Source organism: Ursus arctos, chromosome X, assembly GCF_023065955.2.
Source record: "Ursus arctos isolate Adak ecotype North America chromosome X, UrsArc2.0, whole genome shotgun sequence".
NCBI classification, from domain to species: Eukaryota; Metazoa; Chordata; class Mammalia; order Carnivora; family Ursidae; genus Ursus; species Ursus arctos.
In genome coordinates, this window is record NC_079873.1 from 70844937 (window position 1) to 70860297 (window position 15361).

Below are 15361 nucleotides of genomic sequence, written 5' to 3' on the forward strand. Positions count from 1 at the left end.
CAACATCAGCCACAGCAACTTCTTTCATGACACGTCCCCAAAGGCAAGGGAAACAAAAGAAAAAATGAACTTTGGGGACGTCATCAAGAAACAACCTTCTGCACAGCCAAGGAAATAGTAAACAAAACTAAGAGGCAGCCCATGGAATGGGAGAAGATATTTGCAAATGACATTACAGATAAAGGGCTGGTATCCAAGATCTATAAAGAACTTCTCAAACTCAATACCCAAAACCCAAATAATCCAGTTCAAAAATTGGCAGAAGACATGAGGAGACACTTCTCCAAAGAAGACATACAAATGGCTAACAGATACATGAAAAAATGTTCAACATGATTAGCCATCAGGGAAATTCAAATCAAAACCACCTTGAGATACCACCTTACGCCAGTTAGAATGGCAGAAATGAACAAGGCAAGAAACAACAATTGTTGAAGAGGATGTGGAGAAAGGGGATCCCTCCTACATTATTGGTGGGAATGCAAGTTGGTACAGCCACTCTGGAAAACAGTGTGGAGGTCCCTTAAAAAGTTAAAAATTGAGCTACCGTATTATCCAACCATTGCACTACTGGGTATCTACCCCAAAGATACAGACGTAGTGAAGAGAAGGGCCATATGCACCCCAATGTTCATAACAGCATGGTCCACAATAGCCAAAGCGTGGAAGGAGCTGAGATGCCCTTCAACAGATGACTGGATTAAGAAGTTGTGGTCCATATGTACAGTGGAATATTACTCAGCTATCAGAAAGAACGAATTCTCAACATTTGCTGCAACATGGACGGCACTGGAGGAGATAATGCTAGGTGAAATAAGTCAAGCAGAGAAAGACAATTATCATATGATTTCTCTCATCTATGGAACATAAGAACTAGGGAGATCGGTAGGGGAAGAAAGGGATAAAGGAAGGGAGGGTAATCAGAATGGGGAATGAAGCATGAGAGACTATGGACTCTGAGAAACAAACCGAGGGCTTCAGAGGTGAGGGAGGTGGGGGAATGGGATAGGCTGGTGATGGGTAGTAAGGAGGGCATGTATTGCATGGTGCACTGGGTGTTATACGCAACTAATGAATCATCGAACTTTACATCAAAAACCAGGGATATACTGTATGGTGACTAACATAATATAGTAAAAAAATATTATTATAATAAAAAAAATAAATATTTAAAAAAAAGTTCTCCCTGATGTCTTCCATGCTTTTTTCAAGCCCATCTAGTATCATTATTATTATTGCTTTAAATTGTCCATCAGGCATGTTACTTATATCTGTTTTGATTAGATCTCTGGCTGTGACTTTATCTCCTTCTTTTTTGGGGGGGTGTGAATTCCTCTCTCTTGGTATTTTGTCTACAGCTCTGCCTTCTTCTGTGTGTTAGAAAAGCCAAACCTCCTGAGAGTAATGGCTTTATGAAGAAGTTGTATAGTGTCCAGAGACTGGGGCTTCAGGGAATGTCTCTGGTGTGTGTTGTGTGCAGTCTGCTGCTGTGTTTTGGCTGCTCTATCCCTCAGGTCAGATGTCTGCAGAGGCTTTCCTTGCCTGCGGTGGGCAGTGTTTGGACCTTAGAGTGTGGTGAGTTTTAACTAAGTGTGGTCTTTTCTGCTTTTTAAATGAGACCTGATGCTACTTCCACTAGAACTGATGCCTTGCTGAACTCTGGCCAGTGGTTGTGGTGCTTGTGAGCCTTTCTGCTGGTCTTTTGGAGAACAGGTCTGCTGTGCTTTTCCTTGGGCACACCTGCCCAAGTAAAGTAGTAATAGCAGAGCCCAAGGGGGTAGGAATTGATGTAAGCAGATTAAGCAGCCAGCATTGTTGCTGTGCTGTTTACTGAAGTTGGATTTTGTTGGGGGGTGGGGGAGGGAAATGGTGCCAGCCAACTCCTTTGTCCCAGGAGAGGGTTCTTCATTCTTGCTGCTCTCAGGGAAGCATTCCCAGAAGAATAAATAATTTCCCCTTTTGTGCCCCAGGAAGTTTTCAGATCACTGTTTTCATGCTATCTGTCTCTGGGTTGCTTGCCTGTCTGGAGCAACACAGTGCACTTTGTGCCCTATCCCAGCCAAGTCTTCTGACTTTTAAAACTCCAAACTTTAAGGTTATACTGTGGCTGGGGTCTGCGCTTTTCTGGGGGAGGGTGTTGCTGCACTGGGGCAAATGCATGTTTGACCAGGAAAGACAGTTTTTCAGAGCACAAAGGCATGGGATTCAGAGCAAAGCAGACTAGGCAGCCAGTGTCCTGGTTAGCCACCCGTAGCACGTTTCTCAGTGCCTATGCTTAGGGGCAGGGGAGGGAAATGGTGCCCACTGATTTTTTTGTCCACTGAGAGGTGTCTCCACAAATGCCACTTTTCACAGAGGTACTCCAAGAAGAGCAAACAGTCTCTCCCTGTGTGCCTTAGGCAATTCTCAGATCATGATCCCTGCCCTCGATTGGGGTTGCTTGCCTGCTTTCCTTCTAGGAGTAGAGCAGCACCCTCAAGGGTCTATCCCAGCCAAGCCTGCTAACCTCTAAAACTCCATGCTTTGAGCCCCCACTGGTTGCAAAAACTCAGGAATTTCAGCCCCTCTCATTTTCCTAGCCAATGGCTTTGGGGAAGTGTTCCCCTTGTGCACTCCACTTTCTTTTGCCTCTCTCTGCAACCAGGGTTCCCTCCCCTCCACAGCTCCTATTATCTATTTCTCCCCCAAAGCATGTCTCTGCACTTCTTACCTTCCGTGATGTGGCCTCTTCTCTCCTTTTAGTTGTGCTTTTGTTCTGTCAGTGCTCAGGTTAATTTCTTGGATATTCAGAATGATTTGATAGTTATCTCACTGTGTTCAAAGAACAAGGCAAGCCTAGGGTCCTCCTACTACACCACTATCTTAGGTCCCCCCAAATTTGATATTATTAAGTCATAAAAAAAAGCAGTTCTCCCAATGTAACAGATTCTAATATATGCTGACCAAACTCATTGCCTTTTTCTGTCACACATCTCAACTAAACTTCTCAGCCTTTCTGGCTTTTGCTAAATGTTATCTTATGTCTGATTTCTATGTAATAGAATGAGGGTAGGAGTGTTGGGCACTAATTCCAAAGCTATCGTATAAAAACCTTCTACTGCGATCACCCATGCTGTTTTCTGCAGTGACTTCAGATGTTGTGTGTTGAAGGTAGAGAAGCTACAAGATGGAGCCTATATTCCTGAATCAGCACTTGGATGAAAGCTGTCAGCTCATCTAAAACCTCTGTTTTTCACTTTATGTAGCTCTTGAGCCACATATAGTTGAGGATTTATCTGTTATCATAGCTATCTTAGCCTTATTTAACAAAAATTAGTTATTTGTGGTTGGGAGCTGCCACAACAAAATCCTAAAATACATTAGTTTAAGAGTCAGACAGTGAGCAGTAATGTAAGTGATTTGAAGACTGAAGAGATGAAAAATCCTGTTATGCAGTGGGAAAACATTTGCTAAATCTGTTGCCTGCTATAACTTGGAAAGCAAACCATATGCCACTGAGCCTCTTGTTCTAAAGAGTTTGAATCAGAGTCACAGTATGCCTTTTCAAAATTTTCCTCCTTAAGGAAGTATTAAAAGAGATAAGCTGAGTGAAGAATTGTCCAGTTTGCAAGCAGAAATAACCCATGTACTTCAAGATCTCCATAAATCAGAACTCTGGGAGTTCTTTCCATAATACGAAGGTGTACAAACAAGACTTTGCCTTTTTATCAATCCAAGGTACAGAAAAAAAAAGAGTAATTAAAAATAAGTCTAGCTTAGTCTAGATAATTATTCAATTCATTATGTGGGGGTCTCCTAAATGATGATTAGTGATGAGTAAATTATTAGATTCTGTGGTCTTAAGGATAGTAAGAAACAAAAAGGAACAAATCAATAACCACAAAATTAGTATAACTTTGATACTACAATACTGAGAAATGCAAGGTAAAGGGCATCTAGAAGAAGAGACAAATTTAACACAGAAGTGGATCTTAAGCCAAGTGTTTAAGAAGGTGATGTGCATGAATTGGTAGAAAAGAAAAATATCAGAGGAATATTTCATGTTTATAGTTGTAAACAAGTTTAAAATATTTGATATCTTAATGGAGTCAAGTAGGGGCATGCAAACCCATTTGTCTAATATTAGTGCATTGTCCTAGTGACAGTAATAGAAAAAATAGTTAATATTTGCAATCTTACTGATATACTGGCATTGGTTGGCAGTAAGAGAGAGCTGTGAAATGGGAATTTAGACATGTACCTACTGCTTGAAACTCTAGAATTCCCATTCGAAGATACTTTTAGGGTGCCTAGGTGGCTCAGTCGGTTAAGTGTCTGCCTTCGGCTCAGGTCATGATCCCAGGGTCTTGGGATTGAGCCCCACATTGAGCTCCCTGCTCAGCAGGAAGTCTGCTTCTCCCTCTCCCTCTGCCCCTGCTCCTGTTCTCTCTCTCTCTCTAATAAATAAATAAATAAATAAATAAATCCTAAAAAAACACAAAGATACTTTTAAATCACCGTAGGCCAGACCTTATCATGCAAATAAACAAAAAAATGGGTTAATTATAATAAAATAATTTTCAGTTTTGTCTTATTTTTCATCCCTCTGCCTCTACATTGATAAATATCTACTGAACAATGTCAACAGCCTCCTAAACCAGTTTTACTGCCTTCCCACACAACCCTCCAACCCTCACCTCTCCCATGCTTTTACCCTGCTCATTGCTAACAAAAACCTTTTTTTTAAAATTCAGAAGCCTATGTCAGTTCTCTGTCAAAATTATTCAAATTATTGCCTATAAGATAAATTATAAAATACTTAGAGTGGTATACAAAGTCATTTAGAGAGACAGACAAGACCCTGACTAATTTGTAGTATCTTTTTACACCACTTTTCTCATGAATCTTGTACTGAACTGTTAACTGTCACCTAACACCAACATCTTTTTTAAATCTCTTTTTTATATCTCTCTTGTACACTATTCTCCCTATCAAGAATGATTTTCCTTTTATTCTCATGACTACTAATTGTTTTATTTCAGGGCTTAAGTATTTCCTTTTATATAGAGGTTACCCAGGTACTGCTTTCATTCAAACATACATACAGATATTATCTTTTGTGCCCTCTAAGCCTTTTCCATATCAATTTTATCACACTGTATTTCAATTTTCTATGTGTTTTTCTCCTGTTAGACTTTGAGAGTTTTGAAAGCAATGATGATACTTGATTCATCTTGAGAGCTCCAGTTCATAGTAGAGTGGCCAAAATAGAGTAGGTGAAGATTAAATTATTATAAAATAAAATTCTGATTATTAATATGATACAAGTAAGCGGGAAACAAAAAAATGAACATGAGCTCAAGACAGAGTACTACTTTCATACTAATGTAGGAAAGGAATAAGATTCAGATCTTGGGAACATGGCTATGATTAGTTAACAAAAGGATGCAGGGAACAGTGTAACCTATTATAATATAGAAATGATACCGTTAAGCCATCCAAAAGTGGATTTCTTTCTATTAAAAAATTTATAATTTTGTAGTTTGACCTTTAGTATCTTTAAAATGTAAACCACTGGTGGCTTTATCAAAAACTTAAAGATGATGAAAAATAATTTGTAAAATGAATGAGTTAATTTAGACCAGGAGTGACTCAGTTTCCTCCACTCTTTAAAAACATTCCATGCTCCTGAGTTGGAAGAATAAATATTGTTAAAATGTCTATGCTACCAAGAGCAACCTACATATTCAATGCAATCCCTATCAAAACACTTAACAGTTTTCACAGAGCTGGAACAAATAATCCTAAAATTTGTATAGAACCAGAAAAGACCCCAAATAGCCAAAGGAATGTTGAAAAAGAAAACCAAAGCTGGTAGCATCACAATGCCAGACTTCAAGCTATATTACAAAGCTGTAATCATCAAGACAGTATGGTACTGGCACACAGACACACAGATCAATGGAACAGAATAGAGAACCCAGAAATGGACTCTCAATTCTATGGCCAACTAATCTTGGACAAAGCAGGAAAGAATATCCAATGGAAATGAACAGTCTCTTCAATAAATGGTGCTAGGAAAATTGGACAGCTACATACAGAAGAATGAAACTCGACCATTCTCTTACATCATACACAAAGATAAACTCAAAATGGATGAAATACCTCAATGTGAGACAGGAATCCATCAAAATCCTAGAGGAGAACATAGGCAGGAACCTCTTCAACCTCGGCCACACAACTTCTTGCTAGACACATCTCCAAAGGCAAGGGAAACAAAAGCAAAAGTGAACTATTGAGACTTCATCAAGATAAAAAGCTTCTGCACAGTGAAGGAAACAGTCAACAAAACTAAAAGGCAACCTACTGAATGGGAAAAGATATTTGCAAATGACATATCAGATAAAAGGCTAGTATCCAAGATCTATAAAGAACTTATCAAACTCAAGCCCCAAAAAATGAAGAATTCAGTAAAGAAATGGGCAGAAGACATGAACAGACATTTCTCCCAAGAAGACATACAAATGCTCCACATCACTTACCATCAGGCAAGTGCAAATCAAAAGCACAATGAGATACCACCTCACACCAGTTCAGAATGGCTAAAATTAACAAGACAGGAAACAACAGATTTTGGAGAGGATGCAGAGAAAAAGGAACCCTCTTAAACAGTTGGTGGGATTGCAAGCTGGTACAGCCACTCTGGAAAATGGTATGGAGGGTCCTCAAGAAGTTAAAAATAGAGCTATCCTATGACCCAGCAATTACACTACTAGGTATTTATCCCAGCGATACAAATGTAATGATCCAAAGGGGCACCTGCACCCCAAATGTTCATAGAAGCAATGTTCACAATAGCTAAACTGTGGAAAGAGCCAAGATGTCCATTGACAGATGAATGGATAAAGAAGATGTGGTAAATACACACACACACACACACTCACACACACAATGGAATATTACTCAGCCATCAGAAATGATGAAAACTTCCATTTACAGAGACGAGGATGGAACTGGAGTATATTATGCTGAGCAAAATAAGTCAATCAGAGAAAGACAATTTTCATATGGTTTCACTCATATGTGGAACATAAGAAACTGGGCAGAGGACCATAGGGGAAGGGAGGGAAAACAGAATGGGAAGTCATCAGAGAGGGAGAAAAAACATGAGAGACTTTTAACTACAGGAAACATACTGAGGGTTGCTGGAGGTGAGGTGTGTGGGGGGATGGGGTAATTGGGTGATGGGCATTAAGAAAAGCACATGATGTGATGAGCACTGGGTGTTATACGCAACTGATATATTACTGAACACTGTATGTGAAACTAATGATGAACTATAAGTTGGCTAATTGAATTTAAATAAAAAATATTCACTGTTTATGCATAAGCTTTTTTATGGTCTTTTCCCATATTAATCAAATACTAAGATATAGGAGATTTCAAGGGAACAGAATGCCTACATACTACATGCCATTCACATGCTGCTCACCTTTTGATTACAGAGAATGAAAGTTGCCCTGTTGAGCAGTCTTTTGTGAATAAGAGTAAGGTCTTGAATAAATTGCTCCCAAAATCCACACTCAACTATTCCCCCAATGGCTCCCAGTGGTGACATATTTCTTTTACACAAATTTCTGCAATGCTTTACCAACTTCATGTGCCTCCCACACCTCAGTAAAAGGGTCAATGTAGGCATTTGCCTGTTTTTTTTTTTTTTAAGAAAAAAACACTTTCTGAATTTAGGCTAACTGCCATATAATCTCTGTCATGCACATAGATGTAATAATTATTGTAGCTGGGCTTATAAGCCACTTTTTAGAAAAAGATTATTCACTTATAAGATTTCCAAAAACCCAAGGTTTTTAGAATATTCATGCTGCCACATTCCTTTTATCAATCATCCACTATTAAACCTGCCAAAAAAAGCCACATTCAATATTATCTTTTCAATTATATAAAATAATGATAATATCTGTACATTTTAAAATATTGAGATTCAACAATCTTATACATTCCAAGCTTTTAACAGCACATCTCATAAGTGCAAGTGAGAATCACATGTATTGGTAATTAGGGTAACAGTTGTTAATCATATCTCCATCATCTTACCACTTTTTTTTATTTTAAAAATATTTATATACTGAAGTCAGAACAAGCTATTTCAGAAAATAAGAAATAGACAATGGTTCTTCAAATGCTATTTAAACTTTATCATTAAGGTTTTCTCAATTTAATGTTTTAAATTTCCATGCATTTATGCACTTTCTTATCTATTCACTTTCTATGTTTTTGCTCCATTGAATAAGTCAGAAATGACATTCAATATTATCTTTATTGTACTTAGTCTTTTTATTATCATTTATCCTGATATCTATTCAAGAAAAAAAAAAGGTTGGAGGGTTAAATGACAGAATAAATATTCTAAAGTTTGAGTCATATTTCCTGATATTAAATAAAATGAGATAGCATCAAAGAATAAGATAGAAGTTGAGAGATTAAGAGCTTTTTTTTTTTCCTACTTTACTATTAGCCAGTTCTGTGACCACAGGTATATAATCAAATCTTTGTGTTTCAGGGGAGCCTGGGTGGTGCAGTTGTTAAGCATCTGCCTTCAGCTCAGGGCGTGATCCCGGCGTTATGGGATCGAGCCCCACATCAGGCTCCTCCGCTATGAGCCTGCTTCTTCCTCTCCCACTCCCCCTGCTTGTGTTCCCTCTCTCACTGGCTGTATCTATCTCTGTTAAATAAATAAATAAAATCTTTAAAAAAAATCTTTGTGTTTCAATGGTTTCATCAGTAAAAATGGCACTATTAGCTTCTCATTTCCCTGGGTTGTGATACAGTTTAAAGTGTTGATGGCTAGTCTATGGGGTTAATAATTTGTACTAGGCAAAGAAAAAAAGCCAATGGCTGTACAGATAAGGTAAGAATGTCTGCCTTATTATTTAAAAACATTATTTATTTGTTATTATTTATTATTATTTACTTATTTTAAATCAAAATACATATGAAATGATCAGAGTAAATAACAAAAAAGAATAGGAGATAAATGAGCAGAAAGTATTCATAAATTAACCATCTAATTTTTTATGGTAGTCAATGCTATTTTAATGTCTACTTATTTAGGAAGCTTTTCTCCCTGGTCTCCAATGTTGTCTCAGGATATTATGAGACAGTTGAAGATGTTTGTAAAGATGTAGTTGATATTACAAGATAAGACTGTGAGCGGCTTACTACATAATCAGGGAAGGAGTCTATAAGAATATAAAGACTTGCACTGATCTTAAACATCTTTATAATATTATTATGTTTCTCTAGTAACTACAAGGCATTAATTACGCAAAGGGAGGAGTCTTGACAGCAACACAAATGTTATGAAAGATAAAATATTTTGGAAAAAATCACAAGAGCACCAACACATGTGTAAAATGATATGCAGTCTTTCTTCCTTTGTTGTCTTTAAAAGAAATTATATTCTGATGTAATAAAATAATCCTACTTTCTAGAAACAAAGATAAATTTCAGTTCTAGGATTCTATATTATTATTTTAGATTAAACAATGTCTTTCCTCAAAAGGACTCAAGTTATTTGTCTCTACTTTTTTAAAAGTCTTGAGGAAATATTTTTTAAAAGACCCTCACAAACTTTAACACACACAGGAAGAAAAAGATACACATATTTGGGCTCCTTCTCTATTCTTTGTTTTTTGCAAGTATGCGCTGTACCTGAGCAAGAAATCCTATTATACCTGAGTCAGTTAACAGTCATAAAACTATTTGACCAATTACTTTTCAATTTTATATTTTTAAGCATTCCCTTCTTCAGTGGTCTCCACTTCATTTGGTCTAAGATTTGTAAAAGACTGAAAAGGTGGGAGTTATACTTTAATAATTTTAGTTATACTTTAATAATTTTTATTTTTAAATTTTTTATTTTTAAAGACTTTATTTATTTATTTGACAGAGAGAGAGACAGCCAGCGAGAGAGGGAACACAGGCAGGGTGAGTGGGAGAGGAAAAAGCAGGCTCCCAGCAGAGGAGCCTGATGTGGGGCTCAATCCCAGGACTCTGGGATCACGCCCTGAGCCGAAGGCAGAAGCTTAACGACTGAGCCACTCAGGCGCCCCTATACTTTAATAATTTTTAAACTTTCCTCGATGCCTATTTTGTATGTATCAAAAAGAAATCCAAGTTACTTCTTCATCCCATGCTCTAGTGGGAAGACCCAAATCTTTATAGACAATTTGTTCTGTGAAAAGGAGATGAAGAAAGAATAATACAGGCTGTGCTTGCAATCTATAGTATTGGAATTTCCCTCCAGAGCAATTAGGCAAGAAAAAGATATAAAAGTCATCCAAATTGGAAAGGAAGAAGTAAAATTAGCTGTTTGAAGGCCACGTGTCCTTTTACTTTGAAAAGCCTAAAGGTTATACACACACCAAAAACAGAACTGAAAAATAAATTTGGCAAACTTGTATGATACAAATCAGCACACAAAATTCAGTTGTATTTATATGCAGTAATAAGAAATAATCCAAAAAAGAAATTAAAAAAATTGTTACAATAGCATCAAAAAAATACTTGAACTTAAGTAAGGAAGTGAAAGAATTATAAACTAAAAAATTACAAAACGTGATTGAAAGAAATTAAAGAAGACACAAATAAATGGAAATAAATCCCATGTTTATCGAATGGAGAACTAATGTGAAAATTCCAGTACTACCCAAACTGATGTATAAATTTAATGCAATCTCTATTAAAATCCCAATGCTGTTTTTTTTTTGTAGATATACAAAAATCCATCCTAAAGTTTATATGGAATCTCAAGGGACTCCAAATAGCCAAAATAAGCTTGCAAAAGAAAAAAAAATGAAGATTTCACATTTCCTGATTTCAAAACTTACTACAAAGTCATGGTAATCAAAACAACAAATGGCCAAATGATTTTTGACAAGGATGCCAAGATCATGCAAAGGGAAAGCAATAGTCTCTTCAACAAATGGTGCTGAGAAAACTGTATATCCACATACAAAAATAAATGAATTTAGGCCCTTATCTTATACCACATTAAAAATGTAAATGTAAGAGCTACAGTGATAAAAGAAGAAAATCTAAGAGAAAATCTTCATGACATTGGATTTAGCAATGATTTCTTGGATAGGACACTAAAAAGACAAAGAACAAAGAAAAACTAGAAAAGTCAAAACATCATCAGAATTTAAAGCTATTGTGCATTAAAGGACACTATTAACAGTGTGAAAAGGTAATCCATGGAATAAGAAAATTATTTGCAAATCTTATATGTGATAAAAGATTGTTCTCCAGAATATATGAAGAACTCCTACAACTCAACAACAGCAACAACGACAGCAGCAATAACAGCAACAAGAACAACAAAACCCAGATTGATTTTTTTAAAAAAATGGGCAAAGGCCTTGGATAGATACTTTTAAAAAATGATATCTAAATGATCAATAAGCACATAAAAGCAAGATGTTCACCATCAGTAGTCATTAGGGAAGTACAAATCAGTCACAGTGAGCTACCACCACTCATACACATTAGGATGTCTATTGAGGTGTCCCATTCCTGGTTAAAAACCAATGTGTGATTTTTCAGGCTTGACCACAGGCAATTAGAAAGTCTTTACCTGACAGGCCTCACAGGGAAAGCTACTATCCTCACATCAGACTTGAGGCATAGCCAGTGCATCACAATCTCTGATAGAGTTGCATTCAAGGTTTCAATCTCCCCTAGGTGATCATGCTCTTTACATATTTACATCCTTAGTCCTGATACCTGGATTTCCAAGTCTCTTAATCTGGGGACTTCCCTGAGGTCCTCTTCAGGCACTTCTACCAAGACCTCCCTATGGAGGAAGAAAGAGAAAAACTTAAAGACAATTTTCCCCATTCTGACTCAGTACCTAGTACTTTTCCACTTCTAACGCTTCCCACATTTTAACCTCCAACACCAGAATCCATAAAACTGTTGGAAACTTTTGTTTGTGTTCTCTCAATAGTGAGATAAACCCCACTTCTGCATTGATCTACCTGACCTTTCATCTTTGTACTGTTCCATGGGAGAAAATGCAACAGGAGGAGGTGGCTCTTTTTCTGGTTTTGGCCTCTTGTTTATACTATCACAGTAAGTTATTAAAGGTTTAACTCTCATTTTTGGTTTGTTGCTTTCATTTGCTACTGTGACACCTAATAGCTCAGTGCTCACTCTCTCTCTCTCTCTCTCTCTCTCTGTTCAGTTTGTCTCCTAACACCTATTATTAAAAGAGGAAGAGGAAGAGGAAGAAGAAAAGAAGAAGAAGAAGAAGAAGAAGAAGAAGAGGAAAGGGGAGGAGGAGGAGGGGAAGAGGAAGGAAAGGAAAGGAAAGGAAAGGAAAGGAAAGGAAAGGAAAGGAAAGGAAAAGAAAAAAGAAAGAAAACAGCAAGGATGTGGGGAAATTGCAACTCTTTTGCATTGATAGTGGGAATGTAAAATGGTTGCAGATACTATAAAAAATGGTAGGACAATTACTCAAAATTTAAACATAGAATTATATGATCCAACAATTACATTTCTGGGTGGTATATATCTAAAAGAAGTTAAAGAATGTACATCTGTGTTCATAGTATCATTATTGACAATAGTCAAAAGCAGAAACATCCCAGATGTCCATCAACAGTTGAATAGATATACAAATGTGGTATATACATACAATGGACTATTCTTTAACCTTGAAAACAAATGAAATTCTGACACGTCACAACATGAAGGAAACTTGAAGACATGCAAAGTGAAATAAGCCAGTTGCAAAAGACAAATATATATGATTCCTCTTATATAAACTTCCCAGAGTAGTCAAATTCATACAGACAAAAAGTAGAATAGTGGTTACCAAGAAGTTAGGGTAAGGAAAATGAAGAATTATTACTTAATTGGCACAGAGTTTCAGTTTGTGGTGATGAAAAAGCTCTGGAGATGGATAGTGGTGATGATTGCACAACAATGTGAAAATAATTAATGCCACAGAACTAAACATTTAAAAATGGTTAAAATGGTAAACTTTATCTCATGTATATTTTACTACAATAAAAAGTAACATATTGAAAAATATATATGGTGCTTAGGAATAAACTTAACTATGCAGATGAAACAGTTGTACACTGAAAACAACAAAATGTAGCTGAAAGAAATTAAAGAAGACATAAGTGGAAAGACATCCTATGTTCATAAATATTTTTCCACAATAAAAAAAATAATACAATGAAAGACTAAAATTAATAAAGTTACACTGATCAGGATAGAATAATATATGCTATGGTAAAAGACAACACCAAAATCTCACTGGCTTAAAAACAGTTAAGTTTGTTTTTCCCTCATACTACCTGTACTACATATCCATTGTATAGATTGGGGAGGGCCATTCTGCTTCACATCGTCCAATGTCTAGATGACTGCCATTTACTTTCACTGGCACAGGGAATTATGAAGGAGAACAAGACACCTGTTTTTAAGAGCTCTGCCTAGAAGTAACACTTATGACCTGCTCACATTTTATTGTCTGTTCAAGATAATTCTTATGGCTATACCTATTTTGAAAGGGGAAGGGAAGTTCAATGGTCCATTATACCTTGAAAACGAGAAGAATCAGAAATACTGGTGAGAGGGGCGCCTGGGTAGCGCAGTCGTTACGCATCTGCCTTTGGCTCAGGGTGTGATCCCAGCATTCTGGGATCGAGCCCCATATCAGGATCCTCCGCTGGGAGCCTGCTTCGTCCTCTCCCACTCCCCCAGCTTGTGTTCCCTCTCTTGCTGACTGTCTCTCTCTCAAATAAATAAATAAAATCTAAAAAAAAAAAAAAAGAAATACTGGTGAGTAGTACTAATGACTTCCATAAAAACAAAATAGAATCATCCTCACAATTGCTGAACTATAATTATTGTTATTATTACCACATTTACTCCATATAGTGCTTTATGGTTTTCCAAGCATTTCATACAAATAATCTCAAACCTAAGAATACTGTTATTCCTCTTGACATGCATATATATCAACCTCTTGATATACTGTGACTAATAAAAGTTAAAATGTTGTTTCAAAATTACAAGAGGTGGGTACCTGGATGGCTTAGTTGGTGAAGCCTGCAACTCCTGATCTCTGGGTTGCAAATTTGAGCCTCATTTTGGGTGTGGAGATTACTTTAAAAAAATAAAATCTTTATGTCCACAATAGCCAAACTATGGAAAGAGCCCAGATGTCCACTTACAGATGAATGGATAGAGAAGATGTGGTGTGTACACACACACACACACACACACACACACACACACACACACACACAGGAATACTACTCAGCCATCAAGAAGTATGGACTCTTACCATATAGAATGATGCATATGGAATTGGAGGGTATTACGCTAAATGAAATAAGTCAATAAGAGAAAGACAATTATCATATGCTTTCAGTCATACGTGGAATTTAAGAAACAAAACAGAGGATCATAGGGGAAGGGAGGGAAAAAGAAAATAAGACAAAATCAGAGAGGGAGACAAACCATAAGAGACTCTTAACTATAGGAAACAAACTGAGGGTTGCTGGAGGGGAAGTGGGTAGGGGAGATGAAGTAACGGGGTGATGTGCATTAAGGAGGACACGTGATGTAATGAGCACTGGGTGTTTTATGCAATGGATGAATAATGGAACTCTACATCGAAACTAATGATACACCATATGTTGACTAATTTAATTTAAATAAAATAAGTTAAAAATAAATTAAAAATAAAAAAAATCTTTAAAAACAAGCAAACAAAAACCCCATAAAATTACTATAGGAATGATAATAAAGGAGTCTGTCAAAAATACTGGCAGCATGCCCAGGGGAGATATTAAGAAACTAAGGGGCACACCAGTAGTTTTTACATCATGCCACATAGGTAGCCATTCACTCATAAGGATGGGACACATGATTCAAATCAAGAGATAATAAAATGTTATCCTTAAAGGATTTATCCAACAAGTGGATATGACAAATATAAATATATATGCACCCAACAGGGGAGCAGCAAGATACACAATCCAACTCTTAACCACAATAAAGAGACATATAGATAAAAATACGTTAATAGTAGGGGACCTCAACACTCCACTATCATAAATAGACAGAGCACATAAGCAGAAAATCGACAAACAAGAGTTTTGAATGCCATACTTGACGAGTTGAAACTCATAGACATATATAGAACACTACACCCCAGAACCAAAGAATACTCATTCTATTCTAATGCCCATGGAACATTCTCAAGAATAGACCATGTTCTGGGTCACAAAATATGTCTCAACCAATACTAAAAGACTGAAATTATTCCCTGCATATTCTCGGA

At 36.7% G+C, this 15361-nt stretch overlaps 1 protein-coding gene across 1 annotated transcript in view; it reads left to right on the forward strand.

The window, feature by feature from the left end:
* The window catches only part of PABPC5 (poly(A) binding protein cytoplasmic 5), a 49553-nt gene extending 35707 nt beyond the window's left edge, over positions 1-13846 (forward strand). Inside the window, exons 3-4 of the transcript XR_008959645.1 lie at positions 12005-12129; positions 12242-13846. The gene's annotated coding sequence lies outside the window, so the exon portion shown is untranslated. The remainder of the gene's footprint in view (positions 1-12004; positions 12130-12241) is intronic.
* The last annotated feature ends 1515 nt before the right edge of the window (positions 13847-15361 follow it).